The sequence below is a fragment of the Bison bison genome, unplaced genomic scaffold (genome assembly GCF_000754665.1).
Source record: "Bison bison bison isolate TAMUID 2011002044 unplaced genomic scaffold, Bison_UMD1.0 scf7180017864264, whole genome shotgun sequence".
NCBI classification, from domain to species: Eukaryota; Metazoa; Chordata; class Mammalia; order Artiodactyla; family Bovidae; genus Bison; species Bison bison.
In genome coordinates this window covers 1,808,183-1,822,882 of record NW_011494836.1, presented here as the reverse complement: position 1 = coordinate 1,822,882, position 14,700 = coordinate 1,808,183, and the positions used below count along the sequence as shown (strand labels likewise).

Below are 14,700 nucleotides of genomic sequence, written 5' to 3'. Positions count from 1 at the left end.
CAATTAGATATTAATTAAGCCATCTAGCCTTCTCTCCATAACCTTATTTTCTTTTTCTTTTTTTAACCTTAGTTTCTTCATCTCAAAGTTAAGGCATTATACACAATAGCTCAATATCCTCTTTAAACTCTGACATTCTGTGATTTTCACTGCCTCTTGAGACACCAGTGAGCGTATATCTGTGTCCAGCACACATCAGTGAACCAGGAGCAGAGGAGGTGTCTGGTAAAGATACCCTGGGTTGTGACACCCACCCTCCCACTGTAATAGGTTAGAAGATCAAGGAGATGAAAGACTCTGTTGGGGAGGTAGTCATAAAGTGCCCATTGGACTTGGGGGGTGGATAAAGGTGTGAGTGTTCAGAGGAGGTAACTGGGAATATTTAGTGAAATCCCATGAATGTTCCATGAATGCCTGGAGGTAACTGTGGAGACCCAAAGCAAGTTCATTAGGAGTAAGGAAGGGTAGTTGCAGTTTGGTTGAAGTAGGGAATCTTTGTATTGAATTGCCAGAGGTACAGCACTTCTAAATGGTCCAAGGAATGAATGGTAATTGCTTAGGGTAGGTTGGAACTGAAATCTTTAGATTGGTGGCTATCTCAACACTTCAATGACAAGAGTTTTAGAAGGAAACTCATTGATAACGTTAGTTCAGTGGAGTATAGGAGAGGGCTTATAAAATTTAGTGTCATACTTGGGTTAAAAACCTCACATAGTGACCAGGTTTGTGAAATTGATGATTCTGGGTATGAATCTATATTGATCTCAGAGGTTATCACCAAATTAGGCAATGCTTATAAAGATTTTAGGAAAATCATTAAGAGTACTGTGCAGATATAGTGGCTGTTGTTTGGCCCTTGTGGCTGTGACCTCATTCTTCAGCCTCTTTTATGTCTATAAACTGAGTGTAAATGGTTTATAGAAACAGCAGGGCCCCCACTTGTACATCTCTTGTATTCTACCGACTTCTGTTCAATTTTCAGTCTATCCTATGCCGTCGATCTCTGACAAAAAGTTTTCTAAGGAGTCCCTTGATATTCCCTGACTGCAGTTGTCTCTGTGAACAGGAGTGTGTACCCAGACTTCATTGCATCTCTAAGAGACCTGAAGTTAGTAGCAACTGCATATGGCTATTGTTTGTACTTTAGGAACGTTCTTTTGATGACCTTTCAGTTGAAGTTTTTCCTCTATTTACTCTCATTTGAAGAGCGCTGTTTGGATTAGCGGTGGACTTTTGAAATTTACACAGAAGAAAACACACTGTTTACTGAGTCTGAGAGACTTTAAAAAGCTTCTGTTCTTCCCACAGTGATATTTAAAGAATTAAATGTTATGCCACATTAGAAAATTCTCTAAAGGAATGATATTTCCTCCAAGGAAAACAGGTATTTTTAGTTTTAATCCCCTCCAATTCAGACTTGGAATAAGGAAGAAGAGTTTGCATGCATTCACTATATCAAACCGGGCTTTTTAAAAGATGGTGGAGAGGAAGAAATAAAGAATCAAAGAAGAAATACTGGACAGGTATGCCCCTCTTAAAGGACATCCTGTTATAAAAGTTTTGAACTTGAAGAGGTCATAGAGATAGAAGAGAATTGAGTAATCTATAAAAAGACTTCCATAAATATTACCAAATCTTTGCTAGATCATTAAATTATTTAAAATATTAGGCTGGTGGCAATGAAGCTTAAAGCCTAAATGTTAGTAAATATTAACTGAAAATCAATCAAAAGTAGAGATTAAACATGTCTGATAACAGTGTTGGAGAGAAAAAAGAATTTGACTTGCATGTAGTAGTTTGGGTGGGACTCTATCCATAGAGGCTTCCCTGGCGGCTCAGACCATTAGGAGTCTATCTGCACTGTGGGAGACTCAGGTTCGATCCTTGGGTTGGGAAGATCCCATGGAGGAGAAAATGGCAACCCACTCCAATATTCTTGCCTAGGAAATCACATGGACAGAGGAGCATGGTGGGCTACAGTCCACAGGGTCACATAGCGTCAGACATGACTGAGCAACTAACAAACTATCCATAGAGCTTGAGGTTTTTGAAAGATGTTCACATGAGAATGGCATTAGTTACCTCTTTGGGAGGGGATGATTGATCCAATTTTCAGGCTCTATAGAGGTTGTCACTCATAGAGTATGTGAGTGCAATGTGCTGTGTAGAGAGAATGGGCCACCAAGGCAGATCCAGTATTCCCAGTCTGAGCACTGAAGCTTGGCCAGGGGAGTGGTATTTAATACAAAAATGAGTATTCCTTAGTCCTCCAACTTAGTCTTCAGAGAGGGAGCTGAGATCTGTACTTGTAAACAGTTCTTTAGGACAGTGTTATGAGTCAGGCTTGGAGATCACAGGCTAGATGATATCAAGGAAGGGAGAGTGGTGGGGTAGAGTTGATGAGCATGTTAACCCATCAAGTTGCGTTATTTTCTTGAGTTTTCTAAGTCTCTCGGTTACAAATTCTTTGAGTACAGTGTGAAAAGTAGTTTAGAACATGAGGTCTGTCTAGAGTCAGACTGCCAGGTTCAGATCCTATCTGTCACTTGTTAGCTGTGTGTCTTTGGGCAAGTTGCTTAACCTAGTCCCTTATCTGTAAAATAGAGATATTAACAATCCCTACTCTAAGAATTGTTGAGTATAAATTCAGTTATTGTTTATAAGAAGACTTAAATATTGCCTGGTACCTGATAAGCTTTCAGGAAGTGTTGGTAATAGAGGGAGCAGAGCAAGGAGATTGGGATTGACACTGAGAAGGCCTCAGAAGTCCTTGGCCTAGGACCTGGTCATAATGCCAGTATTGGAGGTCTTGGCATGAGCAGCAGTTTTCAAGCAAGATGTGTTAGGAATGAACTACTTATTTGGTGAAATGTCAAATCTGTAGCCAGGTAATGGAAACCAAGCTACCCACATTGATGACTTGGCCCTTTCATTATCTAGGCTAAAAGCCTTGTGCGTTCAGTCATATCTTGACTCTCTATGACCCCAGGACTGTGGCCCACCAGGATCCTCTGTCCATGGAATTTTTCCAGCAAGAATACTGGAGTGGATTGCCATTTCTTCCTCCTTCCTCTATTGAATGATCATAAAATCCTTGGTTTAAAAAACAAAACTCTCAACGCTTCTCTGTCTCCAGTTCGTGCTTCCACTGCCCTAGTGTACACCTGCTGCCTCTCCTCCTCTGTCCCTGCTACCAGTCGTTCTGTTGCGGGCTTGGTGTTGCCACCAGACTGGTTTTGTCTAATACTGAGTTCCATTATCAAATTCCTTCTCAGGATCCAGGTTGGGGAAGGATCTTGGTGACTAGGCTGGATCTAAGGAGACAGATGCTTCTCAAGTCAGGGAATCAGGCCCCCAAACCCAGATTTTGCATGTGAATCCCCAGAGTTTTCAATTTTGTTAATGAATATTTCACAAACGGGACGTGATTATGGGCACAGGAGACCTTCCACGAGAAGTCTCCTGCTTGCCACCAGCCCCGTCTTCTTGCAATGCTGTTTCGCGCTTGAAATCACTTCTGCAGCCCGTTGTTATCCCTGTGCCTCTGCCCTGGGCTAGTGAAGTCCTGGCTGCCAGGAGTGTGAGTTTTGACCCCCTCACATCCTCGGATTTGCGAAAAATATCTGAGCCCCAGGCGCTGTGCTTTAGCGATGAGTGAGATGGCACCTGCAGAGCCTTTGATTTCTGTCATTGGCTCAGGGGTTGTACCCTCAGCGGGTGTTCCCTGAAGACTCCTCCTACAACCCACCGTAGTAGGATTCTGCCCCCAGATCTGATGTACATGGGTGTTTCCGCACCACCAGCCAATTCTCGGATACTAGCTGAGTGTCGTGCAATTCAGCTCACTTCTGACACTGTCTACTTGAAGACAGCCTCAGACTCCACAGGTTAAGGGCTCAGTCCCACGAGACGGCCCTCTGCTCCAGATCCTAGTCGCAAGTCCAGGTTGTTGCCTGTGCTTCTGATGGACAGGCTGTCAATTAAAAGCTCCCATGATACTCTCCTTGGGTTTGATTAATTTTCTAAATTGGCTCCCATGACTCAGGAAACCAGTTTAGTCAGTTATTACTGGTTTATTACAAAGGGTACCAAAGAATAGGAATCAACAGCTGGATAAAGAGATAACTAGGGCAGGATATGTGGGAAGGGGCGTGGGGCGCCCGTGCTCTCTGAGCACACCTCTGTCCTTGAATCATCATATGTTCACCAACCCAGAACCACTACACACCTACGAAAATGGCTACAACAGAAAGACTGAATAGAACGAGGATTGGTGTGAACATGGAGCAAACCGTGGAACTCCGATACACTGCTGGTGTGAGAGTAATACTGTTCACGACTATAGGAAACAGATTGGCAGCTAAAAAGTTAAACATGCACCTTCTATATCATCTGGTCATTCCAGAAAACTGGATACAAATGATCAGAGCAGCTTTATTTGCAACAGCCAAAACCTGTAACTGACCCATATGTCCATCAACAAGTGAATGGATAAACAGACAGTGTAAGAGCCACACAATAAAATGTACTCAGTAGTGTGAAGTGTTGATACGTGCAGCCACGTGGGTGAATCTCAAAATATTTGTGCTGAGTGAAACAAGTGAGACCAGAAAAAGAGTACAGAGTATGTGATTCCATTTATGTAAAGCTACAGAAAAGCAGACTGATTTGTAGTGACAGAAAGCAGATCAGTGATTGCCTGGAGGATGCGGGAACAGGCAGGGGACCTTTTTGAGGGTCATTGAGTGTGTTCACTCTTGATTGTGGTCATTGTTTCAAAAGTGTAAATATGTCAACTTTCCGAGTCATCTGTTTTAAATATGTGCAGTTTTTTGTTTCAACTATTATGCCTCAAAACTGAAAAGTGAAAGACAGAGTCTCTATTTCTTCGGTTTTGTCCATTGTCTAGAATACATCATTGCTTTTCATAGGTGCTTCTTAAGTCTTTCCCAAAGCAAATTTCTTTTAAAAGTCAAATTGAGTGTGGAGGTGAGTGGACCAGGAAAATGTGTGAAAAACCACTGCTAGTATGTAGTCTCAGCTTTATTTGTTCAGATGAAGGCCGACTGGGACCACCTTTCCTTTTAAACTACTCCATTGTTTATTTTCTTGTCTTCAATAGACTTGTTTTCAGAAGAAAAGGCTAAAAATAGAGCTAATTTTTAGCTCATAGTTAGGGCCTGAGGCTTACACACTTTTGTGCCCAGAAGGGCCTTAAATAATAGGAAGGCAAAACCGCACTTTTTATAGGTGAGTAAACCAGACCTGAAGAATTCTAGAACCCAAACTGATACCATAGTGTTGGCCTTCACGTGAAATGGTTTCACATTTACTAGGTTTCCTGTTCATTAATCCTATGTGGCTGATGGTTTCTCCGAGTCACGTTGCCACTCTAGGGTGTTTTCCTGCCTGATTCAGAGAGAAGAGGAAGATTATCCTCACTTTAAGGAAACCTGACTAATTGCCGAATACAAATTATTTATAGAGTCTGAGTTTACCCAATAGTGCACCTCTGTATTTTTGTTGGAAATGACCTGGTGTGCATGTGTGTGCTCAGTCGTGTACGACTCTGTAGCCCGCCAGGCTCCTCTGTCCATGGGATTCTCCAGGCAAGAACACTGGAGTGGGTTGCCGTCTCCTTCTCCAGGGAAATGACCTTACTCACTCTGTTTTGGAATTTGCGTATTGCTTTTTTGGAGCCTCCACGCAAAATGACGTGGACAGAAGGGCTCATGATCAGGTGGGCTACGTTTATTTCAGTCACCAGCCAGAAGAATGTGATGCGCCGCAGCTCATTATAGCTGGCTGGTCGGGTGGTACAGAGGACACTGGCACTGTACCATGAACACCCCGTGGTTCAGAGCAGAAAAGGGTGTAGGAAAAGACCAGGAGAAGTAGTCTGCAGGTCAGCTTGTCCTAATCGTCACAGCACCACTAGACATCACAGCAGATCCAAACCTCTGGACTATAGTTAAAAGACATGAAGTTTGGCCTTTAACTGCTTTCAAAGACTTAAGATAAGTCTTTAATTGTGGAAAATTTCAGCCATATACAAAATTAAGAGGATAGATATGGCGTAGCTCTATACTGTTCCCTGGCTGGGACTTATTAAAATTTTTGAAGTAATGATTGTATGGCTATCAGTAATATGCTACTAATAACACACTGAGAAATAGTATATTCTATAAGATAGTGAGATTTTAACTTCACGTCCCCTCAAATAGACTTTTTTGAGACTAAAAACATGTTAAAACTATTTCTAGGTAAGTTTATAGATAAATACAAGTGATCACTAGTGATGTTTTAATTGCTGACTGTTAATGCTGGTAACAGCTCTGTGACTCATGGCCAGAGGTGCGGGCCCTGGAGAAAAGCCCTTGGGAGTGAGTTTGTTGCCAAGGGCCGTTGCCTCAAACTTTCCTTTGCACAGACTGCACGGCACCTTCCAAACAATAGTTTCCAGACCTCTTCGGCACAGAACTCTTTGTTCAAATGAAATCTTCAGCATCCCAGCATTTAAAACAACCACAAAGATGAAAGCAATGAACAGGTTACCTCCTTACACATTTTATTCTGGGTTTGATGGCAAATACCTTATTGTTTACAGAAACTTAAAAACATTTTCAAGAGGTAGAGGACAATCTGAAAACTGCTGGTTTACCGCATTTCTCTTATATGGTGATTTTTTTTTTTTAAAAAGACTCCCCCTACTTCCATCAACTCTCATATCATGTGAGAGTTGGATATAAAGAAAGGTGAGCACCAAAGAACTGATGCTTTTGAACTGTGGTGTTGGAGAAGAGTCTTGAGAGTCCCTTGGACTGCAAGGAGGTCCAACCAGTCCATCCTAAAGGAAATCAGCCCTGAATATTCATTGGAAGGACTGATGTTGAAGCTGAAACTCCAATACTTTAGCCACCTGATGCTAAGAACTGACTTATTTGAAAAGACCTTGATGCTGGGAAAGATTGAAGGCAAGAGGAGAAGGGGACGACAGAGGATGAGATGGTTTGATGGCATCACTGACTCAATGGGCATGAGTTTGAGTAAACTCCGGGAGTTGGTGATGTACAGGGAGGCCTGGCATGCTGCAGTCCATGGGGTCGCAAAGAGTTGCACACGACTGAGCAACTGAACTGAACTGATTTCCATCAAAAAAAGAAGGAAAAAACCCACAAGTTGTTATGTATTCTCTGTAATATGTTGAGAATTTCTGTGGATAATCTTAGTTTTAGATTATTTCCAAAGGTGCTCCTATAATGTTGCCCTTTCTACTGACGGATAGTTATTAATTAAAAAATTTTATTTGTTGACATAGCTAAACTGAGCTTTCTTCGTGTCTGTGTGTATTTTGATTTGCACAAAAGATACACAGAATGCATTGTGTGCAAACCAAAGGTTTAATCATTTTAAGTGCCTGAGAGGACATTCATATTCTATGTAAATTCTGTAGTGAGTTCTTGTGTGATGTGAAAAAAAATGGCTTCACTTATTTGAGGGTTGTTTTTTCTTTTAGCTTTTTGAACTTGTATAAATTGAAATGCACCTACACTTTGGTGTTACAAAGTTCATTTCTGCCCTTAGGCATTTTCTTATTAGTAACCCATGTGGGATTTGTAGGAAAGAAGAAGGGAACCCTAATGCACTTAACTGATGATTCTGCCTGACCTTCTGCCCGCCTGGTTGAGGGTGGTAATGTCAGTAATAGGGAGAAAGCAAAGTAAACCCGCAGGTCACACTCTGCCCTTCGCCCTTCGCTCACTCTGCTCCAGAAACACTGTTCTGCCCCACCCCCAACCTTTCAACTCAGGGACAAAACTAACAGCTAATCTTAAGAAGATGCAAATGTTAGAGATACAAAGAAATAAAATTAACAAAAGCAAGGATAAGGATCCGTCTACCCAGCATACATTTCAAAAGTCATTTCTTGCCAGCATCAGGTTGATGAGGAAGAGAAGCTGGGTAGAGGGCTCCACCACCCCCTCCCCACCCTCCACTGCTTAGGAGCCAGTGTGGCTCCTTTCTAAGCCGAACTGTTTGCACACCCTGGTCAACATGGGGCAGATCAGGCTGCAGAAAATACCGTTAAAGAGTTCTGTTGTACATATCTACTTCCTCAGCCCCCGAAATGTGCTGAGTTGGAAGAAGAGTATGCGGGTGTGATGTACACACACACACACTCACACACACACACGGTGCATGTGTCCTTTCTGACCTCCCAGTAGTTCTCTCCTGGGAGCAGACAAGGCGAGCACCGCGATGAGCAGTGCTCCCAGGGCGCTGCCTGGACTCTCTTGTTTCACTCCAAAAGATAAATGACAGGGCTTTGGCCATCCATCATACTCACATGATGCCACCAAAGCATCAATTAAAGGATAGACGTGGAAGGCAGAGCTTTTTTCCTAATCAGCTTAAAACTCCACCCCCCACCCCACTTAATTCCCAGCCTTTCCAAATATTTTAATATACTAGTAGGATATCTGTGTGATTCCTTTGAGTGAATTTAGTGCTCTTAGTCTCTCTTTTCATTTTGACATGTGCAGAATTTAAGTGTCTCTGTTTTAGCCTCCTAAAACAGATACGCTTTACCTTTAAAGAAAGAAAATGTTTGAGATTAATATATATATATGTTGAAAAGCTATCTTTGCAATAATGAGACCTTAAAAGTTTGATTTACACAATATTGTCTTCTGATTATCAAAATACCTACTCTTAAAATTTGCAACTAGAGTTTGAAGGTATGTCAGAGCTAGAGAGCAAGTCATGGTGAAGTCTATCAGGAAAAAGCAAGTTACAGGATAGTTTGTTGATGCATCAATTTAATATCAGCACTAATGGTTTTTTATTTTGTTATTTATTTATTTATTTTTAATGGATTGATTGCTTTACAATATTTTGATTTCTGCCATACATCAACATGAATTAGCCATCAGTCAGTTCAGTTCAGTCGCTCAGTTGTATCCGACTCTTTGCGACCCCATGAATCGCAGCACTCCAGGCCTCCCTGTCCATCACCAACTCCCAGAGTTCACTCAGACTCACGTCCATCAAGTCAGTGATGCCATCCAGCCATCTCATCCTCTGTCGTCCCCTTCTCCTCCTGCCCCCAATCCCTCCCAGCATCAGAGTCTTTTCCAATTAGTCAGCTCTTCGCATGAGGTGGCCAAAGGACTGGAGTTTCAACTTTAGCATCAGTCCTTCCAAAGAAATCCCAGGGCTGATTTCCTTCAGAATGGACAGGTTGGATCTCCTTGCAGTCCAAGGGACTCTCAAGAGTCTTCTCCAACACCACAGTTCAAAAGCATCAATTCTTCAACGCTCAACTCTCACATCCATACGTGACCAATGGAAAAACCATAGCCTTGACTAGATGGACCTTTGTTGGCAAAGTAATGTCTCTGCTTTTCAATATGCTATCTAAGTTGGTTGTAACTTTCTTTCCAAGGAGTAAGCGTCTTTTAATTTCATGGCTGCAGTCACCATCTGCAGTGATTTTGGAGCCCCCCAAAATAAAGCCTGACACTGTTTCCACTGTTTCCCCATCTATTTCCCATGAAGTGATGGGACCACATGCCGTGATCTTAGTTTTCTGAATGTTGAGCCTTTAAGCCAACTTTTCCACTGTCCTCTTTCACTTTTATCAAGAGGCTCTTTAGCTCTTCTTCACTTTCTGCCATAAAGGTGGTGTCATCTGCATATCTGAGGTCATTGATATTTCTCCAGGCAATCTTTATTCCAGCTTGTGCTTCTTCCAGCCCAGCATTTCTCATGATGTTCTTTGCATATAAGTTAAATAAATAAGCAGGGTACAATATACAGTCTTGACATACTCCTTGACATACTCCTTTTCCTATTTGGAACCAGTCTGTTGTTCGATGTCCAGTTCTAACTGTTGCTTCCTGACTTGCATATAGGTTTCTCAAGAGGCAGATCAGGTGGTCTGGTATTCCCATCTCTTTCAGAATTTTCCACAGTTTATTGTGATTGGTGTACATATATCCCTTCTCTTCCACCTCCCACTTTTTCTCACCCCTCTACGTTGTTACAGAGCCCTGGTTTGAGTTCCCTGAGTCATATAGAAAATTCCCATTGGAATCTATTCTACATATGTTAGTGTACATTTTTCCATGCTCCTCCTCTGTGTCACCCTCTCCTTCCTCTCCCCCACCCTTGTCTGTAAGTCTGTTTTCTATGTCTGTGTCTCAGTTGCTGCCCTGCAGGTAGGTTCATCAATACCATCTTTCTAGATTCCATTATATATGCATTAATATATATATTTTTTTTCTCTTTCTGCCTTACTTCATTCTGTATAGTAGGCTCTAGGTTCATCTACTTTACTAGAACTAATTCAAATGTATTCCTTTTTATGGCTGAGTCATATTCCATTGTGCATATGTACCAAAGCTTCTTTATTCATTCATTTGTCGATGGACAGCTAGATTGCTTCCATGTCCTAGCTACTGTGAATAGCACTCATGGTTTTAACTGAAGCTTTATGGGAGAGAGGGGAAAGCCCCTTCTTAGAGTTTGATCTTTTATTTTGGAGGATAATTACTAATTTATGACTCAGCCACTAGTCTCTATAATGTAAAATGCGAACCTGGGCTCTTGGCATGAAAAATCAATATGAGGCTCTAACTCGGAGTTGACAATTACAGCGACATTCTTGCCAGTCTACTTAGAGCCTTAAAAGAGAAGAACTTGTCCATAAAAATAACACTTCTGTTCACTGAGCACTTACATTGCTCAACAAGGTGGCAGACATTTTACACAAATTTTTGGTTTCACAACCTCGTGTTACATCCATTTTACAAATAAGGCAGCTGAGACTCTGAGAACAGGCATCTTAGCTAAGGTCATACAGCTAGTAAATGGCAAGTTGAGACTTTCAGCTCTTAATTCGATGAGAAATCCCCTAGTCAGGAATTCTGCTTTGTCGCCCGTATCACCTGTAAACAGGTTGAAACTGATAACACAAAAGAATAGAAACTTCATGGATCATGAATATTTTTCCACAAGAGATCATGGCTGAACTTTTTTTTTTTTTTTCTCTCTTTTTTTAAATTTTATTTTATTTTTAAACTTTACATAATTGTATTAGTTTTGCCAAATATCAAAATGAATCCACCACAGGTATACATGTGTTCCCCATCCTGAACCCTCCTCCCTCCTCCCTCCCCATACCATCCCTCTGGGTCGTCCCAGTGCACCAGCCCCAAGCATCCAGTATCGTGCATCGAACCTGGACTGGCATCTGGTTTCATACATGATATTTTACATGTTTCAATGCCATTCTCCCAAGTCTTCCCACCCTCTCCCTCTCCCACAGAGTCCGTAAGACTGTTCTATACATCAGTCTCTTTTGCTGTCTAGTACACAGGGTTATTGTTACCAACTTTCTAAATTCCATATATATGCGTTAGTATACTGTATTGGTGTTTTTCCTTCTGGCTTACTTCACTCTGTATAATAGGCTCCAGTTTCATCCACCTCATTAGAACTGATTCAAATGTATTCTTTTTAATGGCTGAGTAATACTCCATTGTGTATATGTACCACAGCTTTCTTATCCATTCATCTGCTGATGGACATCTAGGTTGCTTCCATGTCCTGGTTATTATAAACAGTGCTGCGATGAACATTGGGGTACACGTGTCTCTTTCCCTTCTGGTTTCCTCAGTGTGTATGCCCAGCAGTGGGATTGCTGGATCATAAGGCAGTTCTATTTCCAGTTTTTTAAGGAATCTCCACACTGTTCTCCATAGTGGCTGTACTAGTTTGCATTCCCACCAACAGTGTAAGAGGGTTCCCTTTTCTCCACACCCTCTCCAGCATTTATTATTTGTAGACTTTTGGATTGCAGCCATTCTGACTGGTGTGAAATGGTACCTCATAGTGGTTTTGATTTGCATTTCTCTGATAATGAGTGATGTTGAGCATCTTTTCATGTGTTTGTTAGCCATCTGTATGTCCTCTTTGGAGAAATGTCTATTTAGTTCTTTGGCCCATTTTTTGATTGGGTCATTTATTTTTCTGGAGTTGAACTGTAGGAGTTGCTTGTATATTTTTGAGATTAGTTGTTTGTCACTTGATGTGGAAACAACCTGACAATAGACTTCGAATTGTCCCTGTTCGGGCGCCACCTACCGGGGACCAGCCCCGGCTGATCCAGGGTATTCAAAGCGGGGACGGCGTCGGCGACCTATTTATTTAAATATTTTATCAAAGATATAAAGAGTAATAGGATGAGGATAGCTCAGTAGGAAAATTCAGTGGAGAAAAGAGGCTGAGTAGCTTGGTTTACGTGGGAGACCAATAAAACTTCAAGACAAGAAGTTTGCACCACTTATGTAGGCCGCAGGTGTCCTTCCATTCTCCCGAAGGAGAGGAGACACTGAGGCCTCCCCAGTCGGATCTTAGAAGCCCAGGCATAATTAGCAAGCATGGCGGGTTCCACACTCCAGATGGAGAATTCAGCCAGAATTTGAGAGAGAGAGCGACATGGGGAGACCAAGTTTCAGTGAACAAGGCCCCATGGCTGAACTTTTTCAATGTTTTTTTGAAATGCCTTATAAACACGCATCCACCTAGTTGATATGTTTTGAGTGGCTGCCATGTGCCGGGAGCTGTAGCTGAAACACATGGGCCGTGTCCTCAAGGAGCCCAGTCTGTTGGGGAAGACAGAGCAGCTTACAGATAATTTCCCTACAGATTGTGATGGGGGTTGTTCAGGTACCGGAACCACAGTGGATGGAGGGAGAGTGTGTCAGTGAGAAGATGACGGACAGAATTCTAGGGAGCACCAGCCTCCGCCTCCACTGGGCCATAGAAGACGAAAGCTTGTGAAGGTAGTCACGGAGTTGGGAAGGAAACCCACAGGATAAAGTGACTACAGACAGGTCAGGGTTCAGCAGACCTCTTCTATGAAGGGCCATATAGAAGTTATCATAAATTTTGTAGGCTGATTGGTCTGTTGCAACTACTGAACTGCCTTTGTAACAGGAAAAGCAAAGTCACCAAGTAAATGAATGGGAACGGCTGTGTTCCAGGGAAGCTGTATTTATAAAAACAGGCATCAGGCCAGATTTGGCTCATGGGCTGTAGTTTCCAGATCCCCGAAACAGGAGAAAGGGAGGGGTTTGTTATCAAACAAGGTATGACTGGAAATGGGTTTGACTGAACAACCAAGCACTCCATGGCTCTTTGAGAGATTAGTGTGATCATTCGAGCCCCCTACTTAGCATATTTTAGGATTAGGCCTTAAGTGAAGTCGCTCAGTCCTATCCGACTCTTTGCAACCCTGTGGACTGTAGCCTACCAGGCTCCTCTGTCCTTGAGATTTTTCAGGCAAGAGTACTGAAGTGGGTTGCCATTTCCTTCTCCAGGGGATCTTCCCGACTCAGGGATCAAACCCAGGTCTTCTGCATTGTAGACAGACGCTTTATCATCTGAGCCACAAGGGAAGTCCCAGATTAGGCATTATGTATAAATATTTGTCAGATGACTAAGTGACGGTTTCTATTTGGGCTGGAGACAGTAACTGAGGCAATTTTGTAGTGAAGGGAGAGGTAAGTGGGATGGGGATTTGATTCAAATTTATAATGGATTGTGTATAAGTTAATTGTTTTATTATAAAGAAAAAGAAAATGTCATGTTGTTTGAAAGCTTATTTTTACTTTTAAATGGAGTCATAACCCAAGCATCCCCAAGAAGAAGAAATGAAAAAAGGCAAAATGGTTGTCTGAGGAGGCCTTAAAAATAGCAGAGGAAAGAAGAGAATCTGAAGGCAAAGGAAAAAAGGAAAGATACATCCATCTGAATGCAGAGTTCCAAAGAAAAGCAAGGAGAGATAAGAAAGCCTTCCTCAGGGATCAATGTAAAGAAATAGAGGAAAACAATAGAATGGGAAAGACTAGAGATCTCTTCAAGAAAAGTAGAGATACCAAGGGAACATTTCATGCAAAGATGGGCACAATAAAGGACAGAAGTTTCGGTATAGACCCAACAGAAGGAGAAGATATTAAGAAGAAGTGGCAAGAATACACAGAACTATACAAAAAAGATCTTAATGACCCAGATAACCAGGATAGTGTGATCACTCACCTAGAGCCAGACATCCTGGAGTGCGAAGTCAAGTGGGCCTTTGGAAGCATCACTATGAATAAAACTAGTGGAAGTGATGGAATTTCAGCTGAACTATTTCAAATCCTAGAAGATGATGCTGTGAAAGTGCTGCACTCAGCAAATATGCTAGCAAATTTGGAAAGCTCAGCAGTGGTCACAGGACTGGAAAAGGTCAGTTTTCATTCCAATCCCAAAGAAAGGTAATGCCAAAAGAATGTTCATACTACCGCACAATTGTACTCATCTCACACGCTACCAAAGTAATGCTCAAAATTCCCCAAGTTAGGCTTCAACAGTATGTGAACCGAAAACTTCCAGATGTTCAAGCTGGATTTAGAAAACACAGAGGAACCAGAGATCAAATTGCCAACATCTGTTGGATCATAAAAAAGCAAAAAAATTTCAGAAAAACATCTACTTCTGCTTCATTGACTAAAGCCTTTGACTATATGGATCACAACAAACAGTGGAAAATTCTTCAAGAGATGGGAATACCAGACCACCTGACCTGCCTCCTAAGAAATCTGTATGCAGGGCAAGAAGCAATAGTTAGAACCAGACAAGGAATAATGGACT

The 14,700-nt window shown here is 41.9% G+C and overlaps 1 protein-coding gene across 4 annotated transcripts in view; it reads left to right on the top strand.

The window, feature by feature from the left end:
* MCC (mutated in colorectal cancers) overlaps positions 1–14,700 on the top strand; it is a 318,792-nt gene that overhangs the window by 84,215 nt on the left and 219,877 nt on the right. Inside the window, exon 1 of one of the 4 annotated variants that reach the window (XM_010848366.1) lies at positions 13–1,384. The exons of 2 other annotated variants lie outside the window; for them this stretch is intronic. The gene's annotated coding sequence lies outside the window, so the exon portion shown is untranslated. Of the gene's footprint in view, positions 1–12; positions 1,385–1,416; positions 1,524–14,700 lie in introns of those variants that run through there. One more of the 4 variants, XM_010848368.1, reaches the window with a different exon arrangement.